This window comes from Mytilus trossulus, chromosome 12 (genome assembly GCF_036588685.1).
Source record: "Mytilus trossulus isolate FHL-02 chromosome 12, PNRI_Mtr1.1.1.hap1, whole genome shotgun sequence".
In the NCBI taxonomy this organism is placed as follows: domain Eukaryota; kingdom Metazoa; phylum Mollusca; class Bivalvia; order Mytilida; family Mytilidae; genus Mytilus; species Mytilus trossulus.
Window position 1 is genome coordinate 54,521,767 of NC_086384.1, and position 11,957 is coordinate 54,533,723.

The 11,957-nt window shown below is 33.4% G+C and overlaps 1 long non-coding RNA gene across 1 annotated transcript; it reads left to right on the plus strand.

Annotated features, from left to right (window-relative positions):
• Positions 1-3,439: 3,439 nt before the first annotated feature.
• Positions 3,440-10,855, plus strand: LOC134693730 (uncharacterized). Its single transcript, XR_010102454.1, has 5 exons — positions 3,440-3,702; positions 5,130-5,250; positions 6,234-6,432; positions 8,540-8,717; positions 10,742-10,855. It is a non-coding gene; the product is annotated as an uncharacterized LOC134693730 (long non-coding RNA).
• Positions 10,856-11,957: the final 1,102 nt, after the last annotated feature.

Here is an 11,957-nt window from a genome sequence, read left to right on the forward strand (position 1 = left end):
GGGGTGAAATGTAGATATTTCGAACTATTGTGCAGTAAAATAAGCAAGAAATTAAAGTTTCTTAATGAAACGGCCATAATCCACACAGGTCTGACAACAATCTACAGATAGACGGACGCAAAGTGAGACGAGACAGTTCACAATTGCTCACCTGACCAATATATTTTGCAAACGAAAATTTCTACTTTTACCAGAGATTTTTTATTTTTTAATTGTCCTTCCATAATATCTGGGTTTTTTTACTCTTTTGATTTTCGCAGGTTGTGCCAGACTTTACTGTGTTCGCTAAAAACAATTAAAATCAGAATGAGATGCATTTACGCAGATATCTTTATTTTCTTGGGATGCCAAGCATGTAATACAGTACAGAATTCGACTAAATTTTTAGGTTTGCAAGTGAGAAACAAATATAGACACAGGGATACAAATTAATAAACTAAGCTTCCGCTTGAAACACTATCTTTCATTACGGATATTATGAAAGAATCTCAGCTGCCGACTGTTTTCTTGATCGCATCATGATGACATTTTGAAAGTGAGTAAGGGATGTTTTGGAACTACGATTTATCAAAGAAATTGATTATAAAAACCGGAAATACAATATAACATTTGTATTTACTTTAACTGCTAAAACCTATTATATTTGTCATCAAATGCAGCTACGCGTGTGACACCTTCCCGTTTGAAATAATAACTTTAATAAAGCGTAGGTCAGTTGATTAGTAATCATGTTGATTCTGTTAAACTGACTGTTTTATATACTTTGAATGTTAAAAAACATGGAATGGTCTCTTCTGATACTTAAATATGTTGAAGTCAACCCATGCTTTGCAAATTTTAGGGAGGGGGGGGGGCGCACGCCCGCCACGCCCCCGCCTAAATCTGCGCCTGACATTTCTTTTTTCTTTTATGTGGTAGTAGTTTGATAAAATTAGTTGTCATATTTTTTTTTATAGTGACAGTGTTTGAGTTGGTCATGTTGTATAGAAAAGAGAAATTGAGAAGGACGTTTATTCTCAAGAGTCACAACTCACAATACATGCGTTTACCAGGTGTTCTTGAAAACGTATTGTAAACATGCGTTTCACCATATGTTTACCATGTGTTTTGAGTAACAGGTGGTAAACATGTGTTTGAAACCATGCGTTTCCCATATGTTTGAAAAACATGTGGTAAACATGCGTTGATGAACGCATGTGAAACACATGTTTACAAAACACATGAGAAACATACGTTTGACCATATGTTTACCATATGTTTTAAGAAACACCTGGTAAACATGCGTTTGAAAACATGTGGTTTACATATGTTTGTAAAAACACCTGGTAAACGCATGTTTTGAGTAACACCTGGTAAACATATGTTTAAAAACAGGTTGTTAACGTATGTTTTGAGTAATACCCTATAAACATATTGATGTTTAAAAACATATGTTTTCAGATTTTATATGATTACTTAAATTAAGGGGGAAAGCATTAAACTTCAAAAAGAGAGGGTATGATTATGTTTTTCTGACTCAGAAGTTTTTTTTTGCACACAGTGTGTACACATTTAATTAGTTTTTCGACGCTATCAATCAAATTATTTTGTCAAAATTAAACACTATTAGGTATGTGGGAAATCCACATTCAGAATAATATTTTTGTCATCTGCTTGACTGACCAGAATATTTTTTTTTTCATCAAATTGGGGGTCAGATTTTTTTTTTAAACACTCCCCCCCTTTTTTTTTAAAGTTAAATGGTCTCCCCTTAGTAAGTGTCAGATTGTCTGAGGTAGTTTCTGTCTTGTTCAATGAGGCTCTTTAGAATTAGTGGAAAGAAGCATTTTATCATGTTAAAATCATGACAAACAATAGTCACTAAATTATGTTCCTCTAATCTGTCAAAGCATGCTACTAGAACAGTTGTGACTCTTGAGAATAAACGTCCTTCTCAATTTCTCTTTTCTATACAACATGACCAACTCAAACACTGTCACTATAAAAAAAAATATGACAACTAATTTTATCAAACTACTACCACATAAAAGAAAAAAGAAATGTCAGGCGCAGATTTAGGCGGGGGCGTGGCGGGCGTGCGCCCCCCCCCCCCCCCTCCCTAAAATTTGCAAAGCATGGGTTGACTTCAACATATTTAAGTATCAGAAGAGACCATTCCATGTTTTTTAACATTCAAAGTATATAAAACAGTCAGTTTAACAGAATCAACATGATTACTAATCAACTGACCTACGCTTTATTAAAGTTATTATTTCAAACGGGAAGGTGTCACACGCGTAGCTGCATTTGATGACAAATATAATAGGTTTTAGCAGTTAAAGTAAATACAAATGTTATATTGTATTTCCAGTTTTTATAATCAATTTCTTTGATAAATCGTAGTTCCAAAACATCCCTTACTCACTTTCAAAATGTCATCATGATGCGATCAAGAAAACAGTCGGCAGCTGAGATTCTTTCATAATATCCGTAATGAAAGATAGTGTTTCAAGCGGAAGCTTAGTTTATTAATTTGTATCTCTGTGTCTATATTTGTTTCTCACTTGCAACCCTAAAAATTTAGTCGAATTCTGTACTGTATTACATGCTTGGCATCCCAAGAAAATAAAGATATCTGCGTAAATGCATCTCATTCTGATTTTAATTGTTTTTAGCGAACACAGTAAAGTCTGGCACAACCTGCGAAAATCAAAAGAGTAAAAAAAACCAGATATTATGGAAGGACAATTAAAAAATAAAAAATCTCTGGTAAAAGTAGAAATTTTCGTTTGCAAAATATATTGGTCAGGTGAGCAATTGTGAACTGTCTCGTCTCACTTTGCGTCCGTCTATCTGTAGATTGTTGTCAGACCTGTGTGGATTATGGCCGTTTCATTAAGAAACTTTAATTTCTTGCTTATTTTACTGCACAATAGTTCGAAATATCTACATTTCACCCCTTTGGAAGAATATTTTAATAATTTTACCTAAAAAAAACTCCAAATTTTTTTCGCCTCCCTCCGCTTGGCGAATATAAAACTTTGCCCCCCCCCCCCCCCCTAACTGAAAATCCTGGATCCGCCCCTGAATGTAACAAACTAATTGAATAATAATAAATACAAGGTTCTGGATGAGGGTCCTTTATATCTTTAATTTTCAGACCATTAACATTTTCTCTGTTTCTTCATTTATAATGTGTCCTTTACTTTCAATAATTTTCAATATTCAGTCTAATTATAATTTAGAAGTTGAACCCCATGATTCTCAAATGTTCTTTGTTCTATTTTTTGCATTTTTACTCTCCTCTTTCCTTTCTTTATTTTTCTCATTATTCTGCACTTTAATTTGTCCATCATTCTTTATTCTTTCCTCCCGAAACGGTTTCCAGACCCTCACTTTAGCAAATGTACGTGAGTACGCAAACCCGGAATTCTCCCCGTTACCATTTTGTATACTATGACGCAATACTATGGACGCTCACGAGCTGCGGATGGAGGTTTCAATTTTTTTAAACTAACTGCAAGAATGGACAGAGTCAGAGATATATGGTATAAACAACTCTGGTTGTTCAAACTGATGGCCAAACCAATTAACAAATAAATGGAAATAGATAACTTGTAGATTCACTGGAAAAAAACAGGGAACGATTGAAATGAAAGTCAACGCAACGGAAAGTGTTTTTGTTTTGATTAGTGACTTGCCACTTGGAAAGCACAAAGAAAGGTAAAAATAAATTTATCATTCACATTTTTTAAAATGGATTTTTAAAGCAGAAAGATGTAAGCATTAAATTCTCTCTGTGTCGACCATGTACCGCCACACCGTGCACATCGTCCATAGTCCATACTCTGTAAATAATTTTGTAAATAATTTAAGACATCTTCCATACTTCATGTACTTCAACTTTCAGTTCCATTGAGCATGATGAGTTTATATCATAAAACATAATAATACAACACTATCCGACATATGAATGGTATGTTTGTATCTGGGAAAAAGGGGAGGGGTACTTCCTATATTATTTTTATATTACAAATATGCCAAAAATTAGGGTTGCTGTTTCATGCCCTGCTGGGAATCTGGGTCCGTCCGCCCTGATTCCGGTTCGCCCTAGTTTCTGTTCGCCCTAATACCTGTTCGCCCAGAGTCCGTTCGCCCTGATTTCAATTTTTAGTAAATAGTGTTGCGTTGTGTGTACATGTATATAATTGAATGTGTTGAAGTCAGTCTACAATTTGGCCGAATATTTGCGATTTATCATGTTGTTTATAGCTAGCTGCTACTAGGACTAGGTTATAAGTTTCTGTACATTCACTATCAAATTGAATTACTCTTAGTAAAACAAATACCAAAAACACAGTCACACTGCTGTACATTGATCACTTGTCATCGGTGTTTTTATCTATCCAAGCTGACTATTTTTTTTGAGAAAAATGTTATTTTCATTATAATTAATCCATCAAAGAAAATTCATATAACCATCAGAGATATCAAAGATTTCAAATGATACCTTATCAGCAATCAAAATTCAATCAATAGTAATAAAAAGTAATTATAAAATAAAGTGTAACAATGCAGCCAAAAATTTTATTTAATTAATATAAATTTGCCAAATATTCTGTATTTAACTTTTAATAGATATACATGAACATAAATTGAAATATATATTTATATATTTCGTTTATTAATGTAACATATACATATCATAAATGAATATAGGGCGAACGAACCCAGGGCGAACGGACTATCAGGGCGAACGAACCTAGGGCGAACGATCCTGATACCCCCTGCTGGTTAGAATAGGTCCCTTATTTATGACCTTCTTGTGAGAACAGGGTATTTTGTAAACAAAGTATTTGTGTTTTAGGGGGGTTGGAGGGGTCCTGATTGCAAAATCTGAGGCATAAAAACATGAAATCCAGAGGGGTGGGTCTTTTCGTTACCCAAAACACCACCAAACACCCTGAAAACCATTGACCACCTTTTGTCAATCATACATGCACAGAGTTTGGGATACACAGTCACTGTTTGATTTTATATGATTTTAGTTTATGTAAAATCTTGATCATTCCAAGTAAATAAGTAATAAGTCAACTGTTTTGTGTGTAGTGAATGCCAAGTTTCACATAACCTTTATCTTATTTTCACAGCTGGTTGAATTGGTCAACAGTGGCAGATCCAGAAATGTTAATAAAAGTGGGGGGTTGCACTGACTGCCAAACTGGGGCCTCTCCAGTCATGAGTGATGATGCTTCAATAATTCCTTTAAAGGTAATTTAAATAAAAAAATAAGATTACATGTGTCTTACGCTGTTACGGACCACTCTAAAGTGGGTATTCTTTTCTGAAATGTTTTCTAATTTTAATACCCATATACATGTACTATCTGCTTGTTTGAAACAAGAATTAAAACTCACTCATAATTTTATATAAGACATACCAATCAATATCCAGTACCAAATTGAAAAGAAATATCACTAAATGCATGAAGCCAGACACAAAAGATTGTTTAACAGTGTACAAAATAAATACAAGTCACTTTATAAAAGGGGGATGCTGTTATTATACTATTTTTTTTCATGTCATTTTCATTGTGAAAAGGCAGATAATTAATCCATGTAATCATGTGGTTGTAATTCTATAGAAATTAAAAAAAATTGGGCATTAGATGGTTTGATGGACATTTAATGTATAGATATTCCCCATTTCCATTCTCAATTTTATTATCTACATAGGTGTATTAAAGTCAGAACTGACATGAATACAGCACAAAATTGTGATACATACATGTATATACTTGCTGTTCGGTGTGAGCCAAGGCTCTATGTTAAAGGCCGTACCTTGACCTATAATTTACATTTATAAATTGTTATTTTGATGGAGAGTTGTCTCATTGGCACTCATACCACATCTTCATATACACATGTAACTTAAAATTTCAAATTCCTTAATCATGTTAATACATGTAAATGTATTAATATGTTTATTGCCCAAAGATTGACATTAATTGACAAAATCAGAGATGCAATATAACCAGTTCATTCATTAAAATGTCGTATTGATCATATTGATTTGAAATGATGCAGAAGAACATTAAAATACATGTAATTGATGAAATGCTTTTTATAAAGTCATATTTTTTAGGGCAAATCTGTTAGTCTTATTTTGAAATGTCAAAGTGAGGCAATTTTGCCAGTTACATGTATCCTAACTTCCTTTTATCATGTTTATGCATTTAAACATTTTTCTTTTAGCATTTTTAAAGAAAGTACAAGCACTTAAAGAAGTAGTGGAAAATAATCAACAAAACAGAAGTCATTAGAGGCGATGATTTCTATATTTATACATGTATCTAGACTGGTAGTGGATTTGAAAAGTGCTGTATTGATTCATGTGCAAATAAGGAGCAGCAGCCAACATGGTCAATGAAACATTGCAAATGTATGATTAGAGGTATGTCATGAAAGTTATGTTTAAGTTGTTTAAATATTTTTTTGTTTTCAGACTTAGGGACGACATCAAAAGTTCAATGTACAATGTAGGATAAAAAACTTACTTCACATAGTTTTTTCACTCACCCCACACCCCCCCTCTTAACTTAATTTGGGAAAAATTGATTTACCAATAGGGATATATATGTAAATATCGATTTTAGATATATACAAAACTTGCAGAATTTTAAACCCCCCACCCCCAAACTATTTGATTTAAATTTTTTATCCTACATCAATCTTTTGATGTCGTCCCTTACATGTACAATGTACGTACATGTACAAGTAAATGTTGAGGACATAGAGGTGACATTTTTTATTCTTGGGTTAGTTTGAAAATTAACCATGTTAGCAGTAACATACTATTTATTTTAATTGGAAGCTCTCTTTACAATCAAGTATAGAAATCTATGAAATTTAAACACAAGGTTAATGACCATAAAAGGAAGGTTGGGATTGATTTTGGGAGTTTTGGTCCCAACAGTTTAGGAATTAGGGGCCAAAAAGGGCCCAAATAAGCATTTTTCTTATTTTTCGCACAATAACTTTAGTATAAGTCAACAGAAATGTATGAAATTTCTATGACCATAAGGTTTAGGACCACAAAAGGAAGGTTAGGATTGATTTTGGGAGTTTTGGTCCAAACAGTTTTGGAATAAGGGGCCAAAAAAAAGGTCCAAAATAAGCATTTTTAGCTCACTGGGCCCAAAGGGCCTAGTGAGCTTTTCCCATCACTTGGCGTCCGTGTCGTTGTCCTGCGTCTGTCGTCGTTAACATTTACAAAAGTCTTCTCCTCTGAAACTACAGAACCAATTCAAACCAAACTTCATCTGATTGATTCCTACAGGGTATCTAGAATAAAGTTTGTGTTTTAATTCCCATTTCATAAAAAAACATGGCCGCCATGGCTAAAAATAGAACATAGGGGTAAAATGCAGTTTTTGGCTTATAACTCAAAAACCAAAGCATTTAGAGCAAATCTGACATGGGGTAAAATTGTTTATCAGGTCAAGATCTATCTGCCCTGAAATTTTCAGATGAATCGGACAACCCCTTGATGGGTTGCTGCCCCTAAATTGGTAGTTTTAAGGAAATTTTACTGTTTTTGGTTATTATCTTGAATATTATAATTATAGATGGAGATAAACTGTAAACAGCAATAATGTTCAGCAAAGTAAGATTTACAATTAAGTCAACATGACCAAAATGGTCAGTTGACCCCTTTAGGAGTTATTGCCCTTTATAGTCAATTTTTAATCATTTTTCATTAATTTCCATGATCTTTTACAAAAATCTTCTCCTCTGAAACTACCGGGCCAAATTAATCCAAACTTAGACACAATCATCTTTAGGGTATCTAGTTTGAAAAATGCGTCCGCTGACCCAGCATCAAACCTAGATTCCCATTTCATCAAAAAACATGGCCGCCACGGCTAAAAATAGAACATGTAGGTTAAATGCAGTTTTTGGTTATAACTCAAAAACCAACGCATTTAGAGCAAATCTGACATGGGGTAAAATTGTTTATCTGGTCAAGATCTATCTGCCCTGAAATTTTAAGATGAATGGGACAACCCGTTGTTGGGTTGCTGCCCCTGAATTGGTAATTTTAAAGAAATTTTGCTGTTTTTGGAAATTATCTTTAATATTATTATGGATAGAGATAAACTGTAAACAGCAAAAATGTTCAGCAAAGTAAGATTTACAAATAAGTCAACAGGACCAAAATGGTCAGTTGACTCCTGAAGTAGTTATTGCCCTTTATAGTCAATTTTTAACCATTTTTCCAATTTAAAATTTTTAAGTTTTTAAGTTTAAGTTCTTAGACCACATATTTACTCTGTGTCAGAAACCTATGTTGTGTCATCTATTTAATCACAATCCAAATTCAGAGCTGTATCAAGCTTAAATTTTGTGTCATACTTGCTCCACATGTTCAGGGTTTGACCTCTGCAATCTTATAAAGCTGTGCCCTGCAGAGCATCTGGTTTACTAAACATAGGTACATAAGATAATCCTTAAATCAGTAAATTGTAATAAAATCAATATTTTAATTGTTTTAATTTCAGAGGTCATTTTTCCACAAAAACAAGCTAATATATGTCAACATGGTCAATGGGCCTGACGAAGTTGAGTTTTTTTTTTACTTTTGGGAGAAATGGAACATATATAAGTGAAGAAAAGTAAAGAAAAGGGGAAAATATTAGACACAGTACATGGACACCAGCATGAGCAAGTTAAGACAAGGTATTATGTTATATAGAATATATATATATATATATATATGAATGTTTTATCAACTTGTGACCTCAACCAATCAAATTATATCACCACTAAATGAAGTGGGTGGTAAACAGGATTTTCCTTGACCAAATTCACATGTAAACATTAAAAAATAACATAGAAAATATGATAAACAAATTCAAATTACCACCTTAGCAATTCAGCAATTTTATCGATAAAAAAGTGTCACAATGCCATCATCGCACTTCGGCTTAATCAAAATTTGCGCTACTGTGTTAATCCATTGCACATCAGCCAATATTCGTGGTGCAGAATTAATGCTACATGTGGGATTACAATGTTACTTTTGAATTTCTTTGCCCTCAACAACAAAAAAGTAGTTAAATTTAAAACATAATTATTTTGCAATTTGGATTATTAGGAAGTTTATATTAGTTAGACAAAACACATTAAACATGTACCTTTATGCTTTAAAAATGACATGTAAAGTATATCAAACAATTTTAACTAGAGAAAGGTGACAGTTGAGGATGCAAACAGAAATTGTAGTTATTTGAGAAGAAAAAAAAAATCACTGTTTAAATAGGTATTCTGATATATGTGATTTTCAATGGTTTTAACTTTTTAGTTCCCTTTGAAGGCTTTCTGTGGTCTGTCCATCCAGTTTTCCTCACTTTTTTATGCCCCTTTTATATGTATGGGCATTTTGTTTCTCGGTTTGTGCATTGGTTTCTCTGTCTGTCTTTCTTCAGGTTAAAATTTTTGGTCAAAGTAGTTTTTGATGAAGTTGAAGTCCAATGATATGATCTGTCTAAATTTAATGCCAAATAAGAGCTTTGTTCCCAATTTCATGGTCACTGAACAAAGAAAATGATAGTGCAAGTGGGGCATTCATGAACTAGTCTATGGACACATTCTTGCAGGAATTGTTTCTTCATGCTTGAAGATATTGATATGATATTGTTTTATCATGACAAGTAACAGATCCAGTTTAATTTTTAGCTTTTAGCCAAGTGTTGTTACTTTGTAGCCAAATTTTATCTTTTTTTTATATGATTTCAAAAACCCAGGTAGAATCAGGTGAGCGATACAGGCTCTTGAGAGCCTCTAGTTTTTTCTGGTGTAATGATTTTGAGCATAATAATGGTCCTTGGTCTTACAAAATTCACTTAAATAATTAGTTTTCAACACTTTGATTTGATATTTGTTATATAGTTTACACATGTTACACCATGACAAGTTATACTGTGGATTCATTTATTTTTGTGGGTACCAATTTTCGTGGATTGAGGAAAACTTGTTTGTGGATATTTAATTTCGTGGTTTTGCTGAAGTCTGCATACAAGCCATAGGAAAAATTGTCATTCGTTGAACTTTTAATTTCGTGGTTCAACTGTCCACACGAAATCCACGAAAATTGGTATCCAACGAATAATAATGAATCCACAGTAGATAAAGTTAGAAATATGTTCCAATACAATGAAATTTAACTGGTAGGGGACTATATTATAAGTAATATGGTTAGCTACTGACCCCTACGTATATACAGATCCATAGAGGGTTAGTGAAATTCATAGGGGGTGAGGCCAGAGGTCAAATCCCCTTTTAATTTTATTCACCCTCTGGATCTGTAGGGGGTCAGTAGTTAACCGTATAACAAATTTATCGGACACCAGACTTTTGTTCTGCGTTCTGTTGAAAAAATTAACAATGAAATACAACAACATTAATAGATGACGTCACAATTAACGTGTCATGGACCTCTTATGAAACTGACTAACCCCAAACTGTCTCATAGGGGTCACCATGTGACGGTGTTTAACCAATCACAACGTGATAATTCAGCTGTGGTCCGATAAATTGTAATGCAATACTGACAGAATGCTTGTAAATATACAGATGTTCATGTATAACTGTAAGTAATAATAATATTAACCTTAATTTGATTATTTTGCTTGTTTTAAAATCAAAATATATTGATAGTTAGTTGCTGTTATTATAAAATTTGCATCTTGCATTTATTTCAGAATCAGCCATGGAAAGAAACTGTTAAAAGAAGAAAAAAAAGATGAAGAAATAGACTGTAACTTTTGTTACATATATGTACATTTGATTATACTGATAACAAATTTTTAAAATATATTCTGTTACCAAAGATAAGAATTTATTATCAATCATGCCATTTTAAGAAAACATAGGTATAGGAAGATGTGGTGTGAGTGCCAATGAGACAACTCTCCATCCAAATAACAATTTAAAAAGTAAACCATTATAGGTTAAAGTACGGCCTTCAACACGGATGTATAGAAATGGGTTTAATTTTAAGCTGATGGGATGGTTAAGGGGTTCTCATCTTAATGATATAATTTGTAAGCGCTCTTAAAAATCCTTAAAAAACTCATGTCAAAGTGCAAACTGTAAAGCTGTAGATTCTTTATTGATTAAAACATCTGCATTCAGACGAAATGCGCATATGATGCAATAGAATTGATACCATGAAAGTTTTATTTCAAAAGAATAATTCACATCATGACATGTTTTGTTCATATATCCTACATGTTATTAGAACACCTCAGTTAGTCTGAAAGTGCTTGCCTTGAGTGCAGGAGGTTATTAAAGGTTCAAACAGGGACCGAGTCAATGCAAAGACTTGAAAACTGGTATAAGCTGCTTTGCTAGGCAAAAAGCATTAAGAAGTAAGAGCAGACTGAATCAACACATAGTCAGAATTTTGTGTCCAGGTAGGGAGACATATCTTCCTGCAAACTATTACTTTGTGAGTTAGGGTGTCAGTCTTATACAAATTAGGGTTGGAGCTCAATTCTGATTATCATGATCTCATAGCCTGAATATGCATCTGACCTGCAACTGGAAGTAAAGCAACCATCATCCAAACATATGTTTACCATATGGTTTATGATCATCTGTTAGCCATATGTTCTCAAACATATGGTTACCATGAACATGCGTTTATCATGTGTTTTCAAACGCATGTTTCACATAAACATCCGTTTACCAGGTGTTTTCAAACGCATGTTTTCCATAAACGCATGTAAACAATACGTTCTCCAAACATGGGTTTAACGTACGGTGCTCCAAACATGCGTTTCTGACATGTTTTGAAACGTACAGTAAATTCCTGGTAAACATGCGTTTACATGCGTTGCAATTTTGCCTGTGATATGTTACGATCGTTATTGCACTGACTAGGTACGTCGATCTCAAAAGAATCACATAAGATGT